The following is a 14,223-nucleotide window of genomic DNA, read 5'->3' as shown; positions in this document are numbered from 1 at the left end:
ACGAGGAGGGAGGCCTCAGGCCCTTAGGAGCCCTTCTCCCTGGCCCAGCCCCTCTCCTGGGGGACAGTCAGTCACAGAGACCCCCCCAGAGAGGGTGTGGAGCTCCGGGAACCATGTGACAACCCGTTCCGTTCTCCATCTGCCACTCACAGGCGGGGTGGCCTCGAGTAAGTCCTGTCTCCTCCCTGGGCCTCAGTTTCCTTACTGATAAAATGGGGAGATACCCAGGTGGACTGAGCCCATATTTGCTTTTAGATTAGCTGTGGGACTGCACATTTGTGCTTTAAATTAAAAGATTAAATGGTAACTCTGACCTCCCCCAAAGGGATGTTGTGAGGAGTAAATGTGATAAGTCAAGAGTTTAGGACAATGCCTAGTATATAGTGAGGGCTCGACCAACGGCAGCTGCTTTCTTTATCGTTGTGAGCATTCCCTCAGTTTATACCTGGGGAGCCGAGGCCCAGAGAGGCAGGGAGGAGCTGGTGCTGGGACCCAGATTCCCCAGCTGCGCGGCCGGCTTGAGATCGGCCGGACGGTTTCCTCACATCCTCATTTCCCGCTCTCGCTCCCTCTGGAAAGCAACCAGGACAGGCACTGGCCCATTTTTCCACCCGGGAGACTGAGGCCAGAGGAGACGGACACCCACGCAACCTTACATACACCTTTCCACCTCGTTCACACGTGCAAAAACCCCAGGGGAGTGAGCAGATGCGTGGAAGGGATGGGTCGGGCTGAGCCAGGGAAGGGAGCCTGAGGCAACAGAAAGGCCGTGTGAGGTCCTCCCTCAGCCCCAGTGCCTCGCCACCGGCCTGAGCCAGCGACAGGTTGGCCAGCTGCCTAGGATCAGTGCTGAGGCCAGCGCCTGAAAAACCCCACCGCCAGCAGCGCCTGCCCACCTCGCTGCCATCCACACAGCACCTTCTACCTGCTTTAATCCAATAATAATTCTAGAAGTGAGCATTGTCTTCATTCCCAAATGAATAAACTGAGTGCCGGAAGACAGGAGGCTGGGCTGGCATTTACCCAACACCTGCCATGCCCTGAGCACTTTCACGTTCACCCCCCACCTGAGGCAGGCATTGCTGTTACCCCAATCCACAGATGAGCGAACTGAGGCTCGGAGAGACCAGGAGACCCAGCCGAGGTCACAACTCAGCAGGAAGGGAAAGTGGCTGGGATTCCAACCCTCTGCTTTTAAACCCATCTGAATTCATCCTTCGGGGTCTATGAAGCCCTCTCTCCAGGGCCACCCTCCTAAATGCCGCGCCCCTTGGAACTCAGAGGACAGCTGGCACAGAGGTGAGGGTTGAGGGGCCACAGGCAGACAGACTTGGAGTTGGAATCTTGGCTTTGCCACTTGGTAGCTGTGTGACCCCAGGAAGATCACTTCACCTCTCTGAGCCTGTTTCCTTGTTTCTAAAAGGGAGAGAACTGAAGCACCCCCTTCTGGGTGCTTGGTCGCAGTGACATCAGCCCCGAAGGACTGCGTGTGGAACGATGGGAACTCGGACGCGAGCTCCTCCGGTCACCCCTGAGTCCCCACTGCCTAGAACAAGGCCTGGCACACAGCAGCTGCTCAAGGTATACTTGCCGAATGACCAAATCAGAGCCTCGATGAATGGACAAAGGGACTCATGGATACAAATGAAACTAGTCAAAGGCACACTTAGTCATTCTCGCCAGGGCAGGCCCGTCTCCAGCACTGAGCCTCTACCCAGCTAACAAGCTCACTCCCTCCCTGCCACCCTCTTGCAGGTAATTTATTGAGCACCTATAGCGAAACCCAACACCCCCCCCAGGGAGAGCAACAGCTATCATGGGTCCGTTTTTGCAGATGAGGAAACTGAGGCTCAAAAAGGCCAGGGCACTTGCTCAAGTTCATTCAGTCTTGGAGACAGCCTGAATATGCGCAGGTTTTTCTGACACCCCTGCCTGGTGACCTGTCTGTTCAACCCATTCCTTCCTTCCTTCCTTCCTTCCTTCCTTCCTTCCTTCCTTCCTTCCCTCCCTCCCTCCCTCCCTCCCTCCCTCCCCGTGTCTCTGTATTTCCTAGGCTCTCCCCCCGCGCCAAGGGAAGACAAAATGACAACAGGTGCCTGCCTGAGGTCAGCTGGCCCCTCGCCCACGGGGGTCCCCTCTGAGTCCATGGGTCCCATCTGGTGAGTATGTGGGAAGTGCCCCCATACACACACACACACACACACACACACACACACACACACACACGAGGAGCTTCCCGAAACACACACACACACACACACACACACACACACACACACACACAGCTTCCCAAAAGGTGGTCAGCCCTCCCGGTCAGCCGGGTGTAACCCGGGCCACTCCACCCTCAGGAAAAACAGACGCCTGGTGAGACTGAGCAGCCCTTTGTGTGGGGGGCTGCAGGGGGGGCGGGGGGGCGGGCAGGGCAGACGTTACTCACCCCTGAAGAAAAAGAAGAGTATTCCCATTTGGCCAGGGGCCCGCCTGCCATCACCTCCCTCCTGCCCCACCTCCTTCCGTGCCTCTCCTGTGCCCTGATCTCCCGGGGAGCAGGCTGTGAGCATTTGCGGAGGGCCTCCTAAGCCCCCGGCATGGTCTTCGTGACCCACCCTCCCCGACAAGGAGACTGCTCCTTGGGGTCAGGCAGCCAGCAGTGACCCGGGCTTGGGGCAGAAAGGAGAAGCCTATGGCCCGGCAAGGGCTCAGGCAGGAAGGATGTCAAGAGTCACAATGAAAATAAGGGCCGGGCCTCACTTCCTTGTTCCCACCAGCCAGGGTGTCAGCTTGCGGGACCTGAGAGCACCCAAAGCAAGGGGCACCCAGGCCAGGGCAGCAGTGGCAGCTGGACTGCCCCGCATCCCCTTTCTCTGGCAAAGCTCTGACTTCCAGCAAATCCCGAGTGGCAGGCAGTCCCAGAAACAGAGAGGTTAAGCCACTTCCTGAGGTCACACAGCAGTGAGTGGCAGAACTGAGATGGGAACCGAGGTGGGACAGACTCCAAGAGGGGTGCGTCCAAGGTGGCTTTCCAGGAAGGACACTGAGCCAGTCACTGGGCTTTTCAGGAAACCAAGGGGGCCAGAGCCACTTGGATCTGGCATCCAGTCCAGCTCTCCCATAAGCATCCCTGGGCAAATTGCTTCTCTCTATTTTCTGAGGCTATGGCTATGGAGACGAGGCTATGATGCCGCCAAAGTGAACATCGGGCACTGGACATGGTTATAAATTAAACAGCCAATGATGTGCTGAAGATAGTCCACAACCACCCCACGAAGCACGTGCTATCATCGTCCCAGTTATACAGATGAGGAAACCGAGGTCCCGGGGGAGGGGGAACTGGTGGGGCGCCAGGCCCCAGCCTTAGTTCTTCAGCATTAAATCAGGGAAGGAGGAAACAGCGGTGGCGCCTGGCACTTGGTTGACGCCCGTGGATATTTCATGGCTGAAAAGGCATCGTCCTTTTTCCGAACACAAGCTCAGCTTTGCCCCTGCTACCTTGTGCCCACCTGCCTGGCGTGGAGGGGCTCTCAGGGGGCACCCTAGGGATGAGCTGGAGGAAAACACGCCCTGGAACAGGTCCGGGGACGGGACGAGGAAGAAGGTGGTGCTTTGGAGCCCCATCCGTGCTCCTTGGCTGTCCTTGAAAGTGGGAACTGAGAGCCCACTTGACAGATTGAGAAAACTGAGGCTCAGAGAGGCCAGGTGACTTGCCCGAGCTCCCCTGGTGAGGGTAGAGCGGGCCTAGGGGCTAAGCCCACATGAGTCTGAACAGCTCAGGTTCTTCGCTCTACGCTACAGAGGATCTCCCTCATGACTGTGGACCCAGACAACCGGGGACAGGCCACCTCGGCAGTAAAGGGCATGGATTTTGAAATTAGACAAATGGAGTTCTGATCCCAGTTCTGCCTCTTCCCAGCTAAGAGACCCGGGGCAAGCGGCTTCACTGCTCAAACCTCAGTTCCTCCCTCTCAAAAATGGCTGCAATCATAGTTTTGTATCCAAATGTGGTAAGGGTATTTGGCTCAGTGCCTGGCACATGGTAAGTGCTCAATAAATATGCGCTCACGACCGTAGTCACGGCCACTAGTGCAGCCCCCAGCCTGGCGAGAGCCAGGCAGAATCTTGTACCCAGAGTTCAGAGCGGCAGCTGTGAGGCCCAGGATCATAGGTCTCTCAAGAAATCTGAACTAATCTTTAACAGGTAAATTCCTCTCCAAATTAGCGATGCAGAGCATTCCAGAGGGCCAGCAGGCATGAAGTGTTCTCTTGGCTCCCAGATCCTGTGTGTAACAAGAAACAGCACTGTTCTCTGGTCTCTAGGGTTTAGAGAAGAACCTGGAGTGTCCTTCCCAGAGTCAAATGGGGGAAACTGAGGCAGGCAGCAGGTCAGGGGCCTGTGAGGGGGAGAGATGCCCATTCCACATGGGACCCCCCTCTCCAGGAACAGACCAAAGAACTCAAAGGACTCTCGTCTCTCACAATGATGTGTCAGCTCCTCAGCTGGGCCATAAAGGTTTACTGAGCACCTACTATGTGCCACACACAGTGAGGCCAACCTTGTGCATTTCTATCCCTCTTACATTTCCCTCCAGTAGCCCCTCTCCAGTCCCCACCTGGGGCCTCACAGCTCTCAGCTGGAAACCTCCCCCCGCCCCCCCGCCCCTGCCCAGGGGACCTGGCCGGCACACGGCAGCCAGGGGGACCTCTCCACACCACACAGCTGGCGTGTCCCCCTGCCCAGGGCCTGACCCAGCCCCTGCCTATCTGACCGCTTCCCCTCCCTGTTCACATCACACACTCCAGACCAACAGAACAATTTTCAGCTCTGTAAGCCCAAGGTTTACTCACCTACTTACTCCACTTCAAAATGACCCCACCTGGCTTTACACACCGGAACCTGACTGGCCCACAAGTGCCATTGGCCACCTGTTTGAGAAGCCCCCGCACCCCTGATTTGCCAGTAAAGGTGGAAAAGAGGGATCTCTGGCCTTTCTGGTCCCCACTGTTATTCAAACAGAATGAACTGGAAAAATGGGGAAATGGTCAGTCACCTTTTCCCACCCCTTTCCGCTGCGCAGCAGCGCTCATGCTGAGCTCTGAGCCCCCGCCGGCGCTGCACAGGGCTCCTCTCAGGTCATCCGCCCTCGCCACGGCCGCGGGCGCGGCGGGCTACCCCCATGTTACAGAAGACAGCTAAGGGACCAGCTCGAGGTCACACAGCAGTGGGCGGCAGAGGAGAGTTGGGTCCACGCAGGTTCTACACAAGCCCGGCTTTTAACCTCGCAGATGACCGGCCTCAGATCCTTCCACCTGACCTTTCTAAAGAGGCCACCTCTTCGCCTTCCTCGGGGAGCCCTCGCTGAGTTGGACCCGCTTCCACGCCCCAGAGCTAAAGTGGCAAAACTAAAATCCCCGAGTAGTTCTTAGCATCCGAGGACAAAGCTCACTCGTGACGTCTGCTTAGGATTTCAGCGGTTCGTGCCCCCACCCCACCCTCTCCCAAGGCTCTTGTTTTAGAAGCTGAGCCAGAGTAGCCGTGGGCCCACCCCTTCCAGGGCACCCCTGGGTGCCAGGCAGGAGGGCTTTGGAGCAGGACAGCCCTGGATCTAAATCCCACTCGTCTACATCCTGCCCAGAACCTCAGTTTCCTCATCTACAACTGGGCGATGTAAGTAGCTCGACCAACTGTCTGTGGTTGGCACGCAGGCAAGAGAGGGTGAGGGAGGTCTCCCCCGCGACCCCCTCCCTAGCCCCGTCCTCCCGGACCCGGACCTCCCGGCCATCTCCCCGCCAGAGCTGGAGGTTAAAAATTTTCCTGCCTCCCCGGGGAAGCGCCATCTCTCTGGGACTCAGTAACCAAAAGCGGCCTTTGAAGTTCCAGCCTCCCAATTCCCTCCAGCTTGCGCCGGGATCCAGACCAACTGAGCACACCCCGCGCCCGCTCCCTCTTCCAAGCGCCCCCAGGCGGCGACGCCCGCCGAGGTGGGCTTCGGGGCTTCCGCGAGGACCCGGGTGCGCCCTCCCTCAGACCCGCAACCCCCAGGGCCCCTGTCGGCGCCCATTTCGCAGGTGATAAAATTGAACCCAGCGAAGTGCTGCCCGGCCCCAGAGAACCCAACAGGTCCCCGCTCTGCCCGCGCCCCCGGAGAACCTCTGGCGCCCCCGCGACGTCCCCAGAAGCGCAGAGGACGGCGACTGTCCCAGCCCCGAGGGCTCAGGCGGCACTCACCTCCGGGACCGCACGGCGCCGGCGGCCGGGAGCGCGGCGCTTCCTGAGTCCCCGCGGCCCGCCCGGCGCCCGCCCGCCCGCAGCGTCCCTCCTCCCCCGGCTCAGGTTACCGGCGGCGCACCGCCTCCGGGCCGCACCCCGCCCACCCCGCGCTCCCGGGCCCGGGCAGCGCCCGGGGTAGAGGGCAGCCCCCTGCACCCACCGGCTGGCCGTCGGATCCGCCGCCTCTGGTGGGAGGCGGGGAGGGGGCGGGGCGGACCAGGAGCCTCAGTTTCCTCACCCAGAAAACGGGCACCACGACCCCTGGATGGAGGGGTGGGCACTCCCGTGGGTGGAATCCCGAGATTTCGGGCTGCTGTCTTGGCCACCCTGGCACTGCTGGCTCATCCGTGAATGGACCAATGGATCTGTTCATTCATTCATTTTATTCAGCATGCAATTAGGAGACAGATCTCTGTGCTCTGGGACTCGAGAAGTGTGAGCGCCTTTTCTTCCCCTCTTTACAAGCGCTTAGAGCGGAGCCTGTAGAAGCTCAACGCCTGTGTTTTCATTGGACGGCGAAGGTGAGCCCACCACGCACTCATCTCCTCCCCCAGCCACTTGATTACCTCCGCAGACCAGGCAGCTCACTCCCGGAAGAATGCTTGGCAGCCGAATGAACCTGAGCTGCAGAGCCGCACTCCCTGAGCCCAAGCCTGGCTCTGCGACTCACCAGCTGAGCAGCCGGTTCTTTCGCCTCTGTGCCTCACTGTCCCCACTGCGGAGCAGGATGTAGATATGTCCACCTCACAGTCACAGAGATGTCGCTGGGAGCACCAGGTCTGTGCTGAACCCTAGGAACATGTTTAGCCCTTTTTACCACTACTGTTTTTATTCCACTCAGCTGACACCCCCACTGGTAAGACACTGGAATTTGAGAATTCTAGGAAAGAGAGAAACAACACCAAAGTGGTCTGTTCATACCACCAGTGTGAGATATTTACAAAAAATAAAACAAACCTCCATGATGGACTCAGTGAGCATGGAGGTGGGGCGATGTCAGGTAAACCTGCCTCCCAACCAAGCTGCAAAGTAGGGGTTGCTGTGTCCACTTTACAGATGGAAAATTGAGGCCTGGAGAGGAGGGTGCGGCCTCTCCAAAAGCTGCTCCCTCCTTGAGGGGGTGGGGAGGAGAACCTTTTCCCTCTGGGATTCCAGGATCTTCAGCAGAGCCAACAGGCAGCAGCTGGCCATCTGGCTGTGGTGAGGAATGTAAACAGAGGGTCCCTCGAGGGTCCATCCTTTCTCCGCCTTCCTCACCCCCAATGGGTGGCCTATCTGCTGGAGGCCTCCAGGCTGGGACGGGGTCTGGGCCAGGTTGGGAAGCAGAAGAGCGACAGGCAGAAATGGGTCTGGGGCCCATTTCTGCAGAAAGGCATGTCTCAGATGAAAAGAAAATGACAAGGATGAGCCAGACCAACAGGAGGCGACTGGAGGAGCTGGGGCTGGGCTGGTGCTTTCTCTTCTCCAGGTTGGGTAAGGGAGGTGTGAGCCGTCAGCCTCACCATCCTCAACCCCACCCCACCCCCGACCCCCACTGCAGGGGCGGGACAACTGAGGACCCCGTGCAAAGAAGTGGCTCATCTTGGGCCAGGCGGCTGGATCGGGGCCTCTGTTCCAAATGCCTAGGTTCAAACTCCACCCTGCCGCTGATTAGGTGGGACCCCCTCCCTCTCAGCGCCTCAGTCTCCTCATCTGAAAAATGGGTATCAGCTTCCAAGAAGCAAGGACTGTAATTGTCTTTTTTTTAATGATTTTATTTATTTATTTTTAGACAGGGGAACGGAGGGAGAAAGAGAGGGAGAGAAACATCGATGTGCGAGAGGCACATCGATCGGTTGCCTCTCATACGCCCCCTACTGGGGACCTGGCCTGCAACCTGGGCATGTGCCCTGACTGGGAATTGAACTGGCGACCTTTCGTTTTGCAGGCCGGTACTCAATTCCCTGAGCCACACCAGCCAGGCCTGTAACTGCCATATCTGCAGCTGCAGGACCAGGTCCTGGCACTTAGTAGATGTTTTAAAAATACTGGTTGAGTGAGCTGGAGGGAGAGAGGAATGGAAAAGTATTGTTTAGTGGGTATGGAGTTTCCGTTTTGCAAAATGAAAAGAGTTCTGGAGGTGGACGGCACCGATGTTTGCACAACAATGTGAATGTACTTGTTGCCACTGAACCGCACACTTAAAAATGGTTTAAGATGGCAAGTTTTGATATGTGTGTTTTACCAGTGAAAGAAAAAATACGGGCTGATTGAAAGCATGGAAGGGTGAGAAGGGGAGGTCCCAGGCCCCCCAGCAAACGCTCTCCGTTTTCACCAAATGTGAACAAGGGCCACTGTTAGGGTGTGACTGCCGTGACTGTACTGTTTTTGCTGCGAGTGAAACTCTCCAGACTTTGTCCTGGAAGGACAAGGACTCTTGACAGAAAACTTCTCCTCTTCAGGAAGAAAAACTTTCAGGGCGGGCTGAGTGTCCTGCGTAGGCGACAGGCAGCCCGGGCCTTGGGCCCCCACAGGTCCCCAAGCGCCCCAGGGGCCCCGCTATTTCCACTCAAGGGGGTTCCTGGGCAGCACCTAGAGCCTGCACTTAGCGCGCGCCTACTGTATGCCCGACTCACTGCCGGGCACCGGGGAGAGACGGTGAGCCAGACGGGTCAGCCTGTCAGGGTCTCTACACCTGGCACACGGTCCCCACCCCCACCCCTCCCCGGTCACCCGGTTACATAAACAAGACACATGCACCTCACTGTGCATGTGGCACAGCCCCGATACTGCCATCTCATCTCCTGACAGCAGGAAGGGAAGGCTTCTTATGCTATTTTCTAGAAAAGGACACAGGGAGGCCACTTGCCTGAGATCCACAGCAGGTAGGGTCCGAACCCAAGCCCGGCAGACTCTAGAGTGTAACACAGTCGGTAAGAATACGGTCTCAAAAGGACAGACAATAGCAAGTGGCAGCAAGGGTGCGGAGAACTCAGAGCCCGCCCCGCCCTGCTGGGGGCACGCACAGTGGTGCAGCCTCTTTGGAAACAATCCGGCAGTTCCTCCCGAGCTTAAATATAGCTACCGTCTCACCCAGCAGCTCCTCTCCCAGGGCCCTGGCCAAGAGAAATGAAAACCCATGACTGCACAGGAATCTGTAACTCAATGTTCATATCAGCATTATTCATAATAGCCAAAAAGAGAAACCTCTCAAATGGTGAACGTGTAAACAAAGTGGGGTCATCGATACAATGGAGTAGTACTCGGCCATAAAGAGAATACAGTACCGATACATGCTGCAACACAGCGGAGCCCTGAGAACGTGATGCTAAGTGGAGGAAGCCAGATGTCAAGGCCACATACTGTACGATTCCATGTATATGAAAAGCTCAGAGAAACCAAAACTGTATGGACAGAAAGTAGATTAGTGGTCGTCAGGGAGGGGCTGGGGCTGAGGAGGTTTAAAGGGTGATGATTAAAGAGTTTGGAGTTTCTTTTTAGGGTGTTGAAAATGTTCTACACTTGCCTGTGGCGATGGCTGCACGTATCTGTGAGGATCCTAAAAGCCATTGAACGGTAAAATGGATAACCTGTATGGCGTGTGATTTATATTTCAATAAAGCTATTAGAAAAGATTTTTTAAAAAACCCAAAAACCGTGGTCTCTCTGGAATCAAAAGGATGTGGCTGTGGCCTGGCCGAGTGGCTCAGTTGGATGGAACGTCACCCCCTACACCAAAAGGGCTGCGGGTTCAATCCCAGGTCGGGGTATGTAGGGGAGGTAAATGATGGATGTTCCTCTCTCATATCCCAGTTTCTCTCTCTCTCTGCCCCCTTCCTTTCTCTCTAATACATATCCTGGGGTGAAGAAAAAAATGTGGGTGTGGCTCTGTCACGTGTCCAAGCTGCATGACCTTGAGCAGGTGACTGCCTCTCTGAGCCTCACTTCTGCATCTTCTAACGGGGCTGGTAACCACCCTGCCTCACCCATCTGGGACGAGTAAACAGCGCCTGCCTGGGAGTGCTGAGTGGTCACTCAGCACGGTCACTGCTCAGTGAACTGTCCCGTGAGGTCGCCACGCTCCCCCCACAACTAGCTGACATCCCTCCGGAGCTCTCTCACGTCTATCCCACTCTCTCCCTTACAGGACACAGCACCTTTCTTCCCAGTCCTCATACGAGGTTGGCATTACTGTCCCCTTGTCATCGTCCCCATCTTCCAGATAAGAGCTCCTGAGCCCAGATGACAGCAAGCGCGCCGGCCCGGCTCTCCGCAGACTCCCAGGCAGCCGCTGCCCCTGCTCTCCTCCCTCTTTCTCCTCCATGGGCACCGCCTTCGCCGAGCCGGGGCCTCGCAGCTCCAGAACTCGGCTTAGGCCAAGAATTAGTGCCCAGGCCCCCTCGGGGCCTGGAGTGGGGCTGAGTTAGGGGTGCAGCCAACACCGCCATGTGGACGGAGTCCTGGGCCTCTCAGCCTTCCGCACGCCAGCACCTCCGCCCCTCCTCCCCACATCCCTCAGAGGGGTGGGTCTCCTCTGGCCCTTTGTGTAGATGGACAAACTGAGTTTCCGCAAAGTGAAAGCCCTTTGCCTGTGGTTCCTGCTGGTGGTAGAGGCAGGATTTGAACCCAGGACCATCGGAGTTAAATGGCACACTCCAGCCCCTATAGCAGCCACCTTGCACTGCCCCACGTGCCTCAGTCCCCTCACCTCTGACGCAGGAAGCCCTGCTGGTGCCCACCCACATGGGATCGGGAGTGTGCCATGAGGGAGAGGGTGGAAATTCTGGTTGGCCCTTCTGCTCTTTCTCCAGTGCGTGCCACAGACAGGCTCAAGTCACGGCGAGGAGAAGAAAAAAACAGAAGAGACAAGTAGGGTAAGAGAGTATGGGAAGTCCCAGGGCCAGCGTGTGCGCATTCACGCAGCCCTTGCTGTGTGCCAGGCGCTGCGTGGGGCCTTATCCTCAAGTATCCACTCCAGCCACAGGGGAGGAAGCACACTCAGAGAGGTGAGGGGACGTGCCCCAGGCCACACAGTCACAGGACGTGGGGTCTGACGGTCTTCCCCTGGGGTCCTGCCCCAAGGGACAGCAACGCCCCTGAAATCATGTCTCCCCACATTTACCAAGAAGCTGTGGAGACAGGACACAGTGAGGCTGGAGACCATCAGCTGGTTTGTGCACCTGGGTCCCGCACAGAGCTGACTGGCCCAGAGACTGCGGCCTCGCCCTGCCAGGGACCTTCACCGAGGCTCCTCTGGAATTCTCCCTGGGGCAGAAACCTGAGGCCAGGTGCGGAGGAAGCCCTGCCCCGCCGAGGGCTGTTGTCATGGGCACAGCCACTCTCAGCTGCCCGCCACTGGCTGTGATTGAGATCTTCCTCCGGGCAGCAGGCCTCCAGGCCTGTGGGTGTGGCCAGGCCACAGCCGGCCCGCTGTGGGCATGTCAAAGATAGCCTCCGTCTGAGGCTGAGGCCCAGAGAGGGAGGACAGCGCCTAGGCCTGGGGGCCAGCGGGGCCCCCAATCACTCAGCAGGGTCCTGGGTGGGCTACTGGGGGTCCAGGGAAGTCCTGGGTGAGTGAAACTGGAAGACGGGCGAATGAGCCCTTTCTGGAGACAGGCCCATGACATTCCCAGAGGCCTGGGACCCGCTGCCCCCACGCGGAGGTAATGAAGGCCTGGCTTCCCCAGCCAGGAAGAGGCAGACAATGGGTCAGGAGGGAGGGAGCCGCTTTTCTGAATCCAGGATCCTAGCTAACAGCTTGTTAAACTGTGAATTGGCTTTGTCCCCCTCTACTCATAGAGGCTTGTTATGGCTTCTCCTGCTCTTAGAACAAAAAACAAGCTCACACTGGCCCCTGCATCTCTAGGTTTCATTCCTCACTGCCCCGCCTCCCCCGCCCCCCCTCCCCCGCCCTTGATCTCCAGGCTGCATCTACTTTGGCCTCTCTTAGAGGCTGTTCTTAGTGTGGCTTTCTTTCCCGCCGCAGGGCCTTGGCATTAGCTGTATCCAACCTCTTTCCATCCCCCGCTCTCTCTCCCCCTTCAGGTCTCAGCTCCAATGTCACCTCCTCAGAGAGGCCCTCCAGCCAGCCCTCTCCCATCCAAATCTCTCCCAGGGGATCCTGAGCTCCTTGGAAGGCGGGGCCTTATCTGCAGGAACCAAGCCCAGGGCCTCACAAAATGTGGGTGCTTGGCAAACAGGAGTGAGCGACTCACCTTCCAGACAGTCCTCTCTGGGCTAAATTGAGAGGTGATTAGGATTAATCATCTTCATAGCTGCCCTTTATGAAGCACTTTCTAGGTGCCAGGCCCTGCACTTTGCGTTTTGCACATGTGGCCTCATTAGGTGTCTCAAAGCGAGGCCCATGTCCCTGCTTGTGGATGGAGTGCTGACTGTATTGGAATTATGAATACAAACCAGGGGCTGGTTACAGTGATGAGCAGTGTCTATCGTAGATTGTCAGAGCTGGGAGGAACTTTAAGCTGTCCAGTCCGCTGATGATATAGACGAGAGCACTGAAGCCCAGAAGGGGGAAAGGACTCAACAGGACTCACACAGCAGATCAGGGCAAAGGGAGGAAGAGCAGCCGGCTGCGTGGCCTTTCCTGGAGTGTCCTGTCAACAGTTGGCATGGACCCTGCCATAGCGTTAAGAGCAGGAGTAAGTGCGCATGCTACGCTTTAACCACATTTGGGGCGGGGTTGCCCCTTCCGGAGCCCATGGCAGGCCATAGCCTCAATAAATAAGAATCCTAGCAAAAGCCATTTATTGAACATCTTCTATGAGTCAGGCATTTTACACACATTATTTTATGTAACCCTGCAAAGTAGAAGGGGTCCTGTCCCATTTTACAGGTGTGGAAACTGAGGCTCAGAGTGGCGAACTGACCTGCCCTGGGTCACACTGCTGCAAGGTCAGAGAGCCCGCACTTGGATCTAAGAACTGCGAGGTGGCGGTGGTGGTGGCGGCAGGGCTAGCGGTAGCAATAGCCCTAGTAACACAGGACACACACCTTTGTTCTCTGCACACAGGTGGACCTGAAGTCGGAAGTCCAGAGCACCCGTTTGAGATGCTCCAAAATTTCCCGACATGTGCTCAAATGGCGCTCCTCATTTAGCCCCGGGAAAACCGCCACCGACACGTTAGGGAAGGTAACGCGCCGCAGCAGGAGGCTGGGGTGCTGGGACCCGGACCGGCTGGGGCTGCGGCCGCAGCACAGTGCCGGCAGCGCCACCTACCGGGACCTGCGGGAGCTGCAGGCGGCCCTCGTGAACCAAGGGAACTCACCACCCAAATCACAAGCTCACGGATGTTTCCTCTCCGTTCGCCTATCCGCCAGCGCCTGGAAATGATGATTATTGGGTCAACACTGGACAATTCTGCAGTCCAGCACCTGCCCAGGCAGTTTCACTGACTCTTGGTGAACTAGCGGAGATTAGGATCCTCATTGTGCAAATGAGGAAAGAGGGTCAGAGGCAAAGTGACTTGCCGAAGGCCACTCAGCCACTCAGCAGCAGAGCCAGGACTCCGATACTCTATCATGTCACCATACACCGCACATCGCATGAATATATCCATGCAGTTTTATTTAACACTTACCAAGATAACGTGCTATGCTTCAGACATTTCCAACTGCTTTACAAACAGTAGCATTTAAGCCTCACAACCTGTGAGGGGGGTATTAGCAAGATTCCCATGCCGTAAAAAAGAAAACTGAGCCTCTTTTTACAGTGGAGTGAACTTCAGTCCCTTGTTTGTAACTGAGATCATTGTAATGTTTTTGAACTATTGCTCAGCGGGGTTTGAGTAATAATGAATGAATCAACAAGTCAATAAATGAGTCAACCCTTGTCCACTTTTAGGGCTCATTGGGCTTCCGGGCACTATCGGATTCCCCTGGGTCAGTGAGGCTGTCCTGGCAGGAGGGTGTGTGGGGACAGACATGCACGTGGCTGAGGGGAGACAGGGAGTCAGAAGTGA

This window comes from Pteronotus mesoamericanus, unplaced genomic scaffold, assembly GCF_021234165.1.
Source record: "Pteronotus mesoamericanus isolate MK-2021 breed Mesoamerican mustached bat unplaced genomic scaffold, CSHL_Meso_final scaffold_507, whole genome shotgun sequence".
Lineage (NCBI taxonomy): Eukaryota > Metazoa > Chordata > Mammalia > Chiroptera > Mormoopidae > Pteronotus > Pteronotus mesoamericanus.
Note: the sequence above shows the minus strand (reverse complement) of the source record.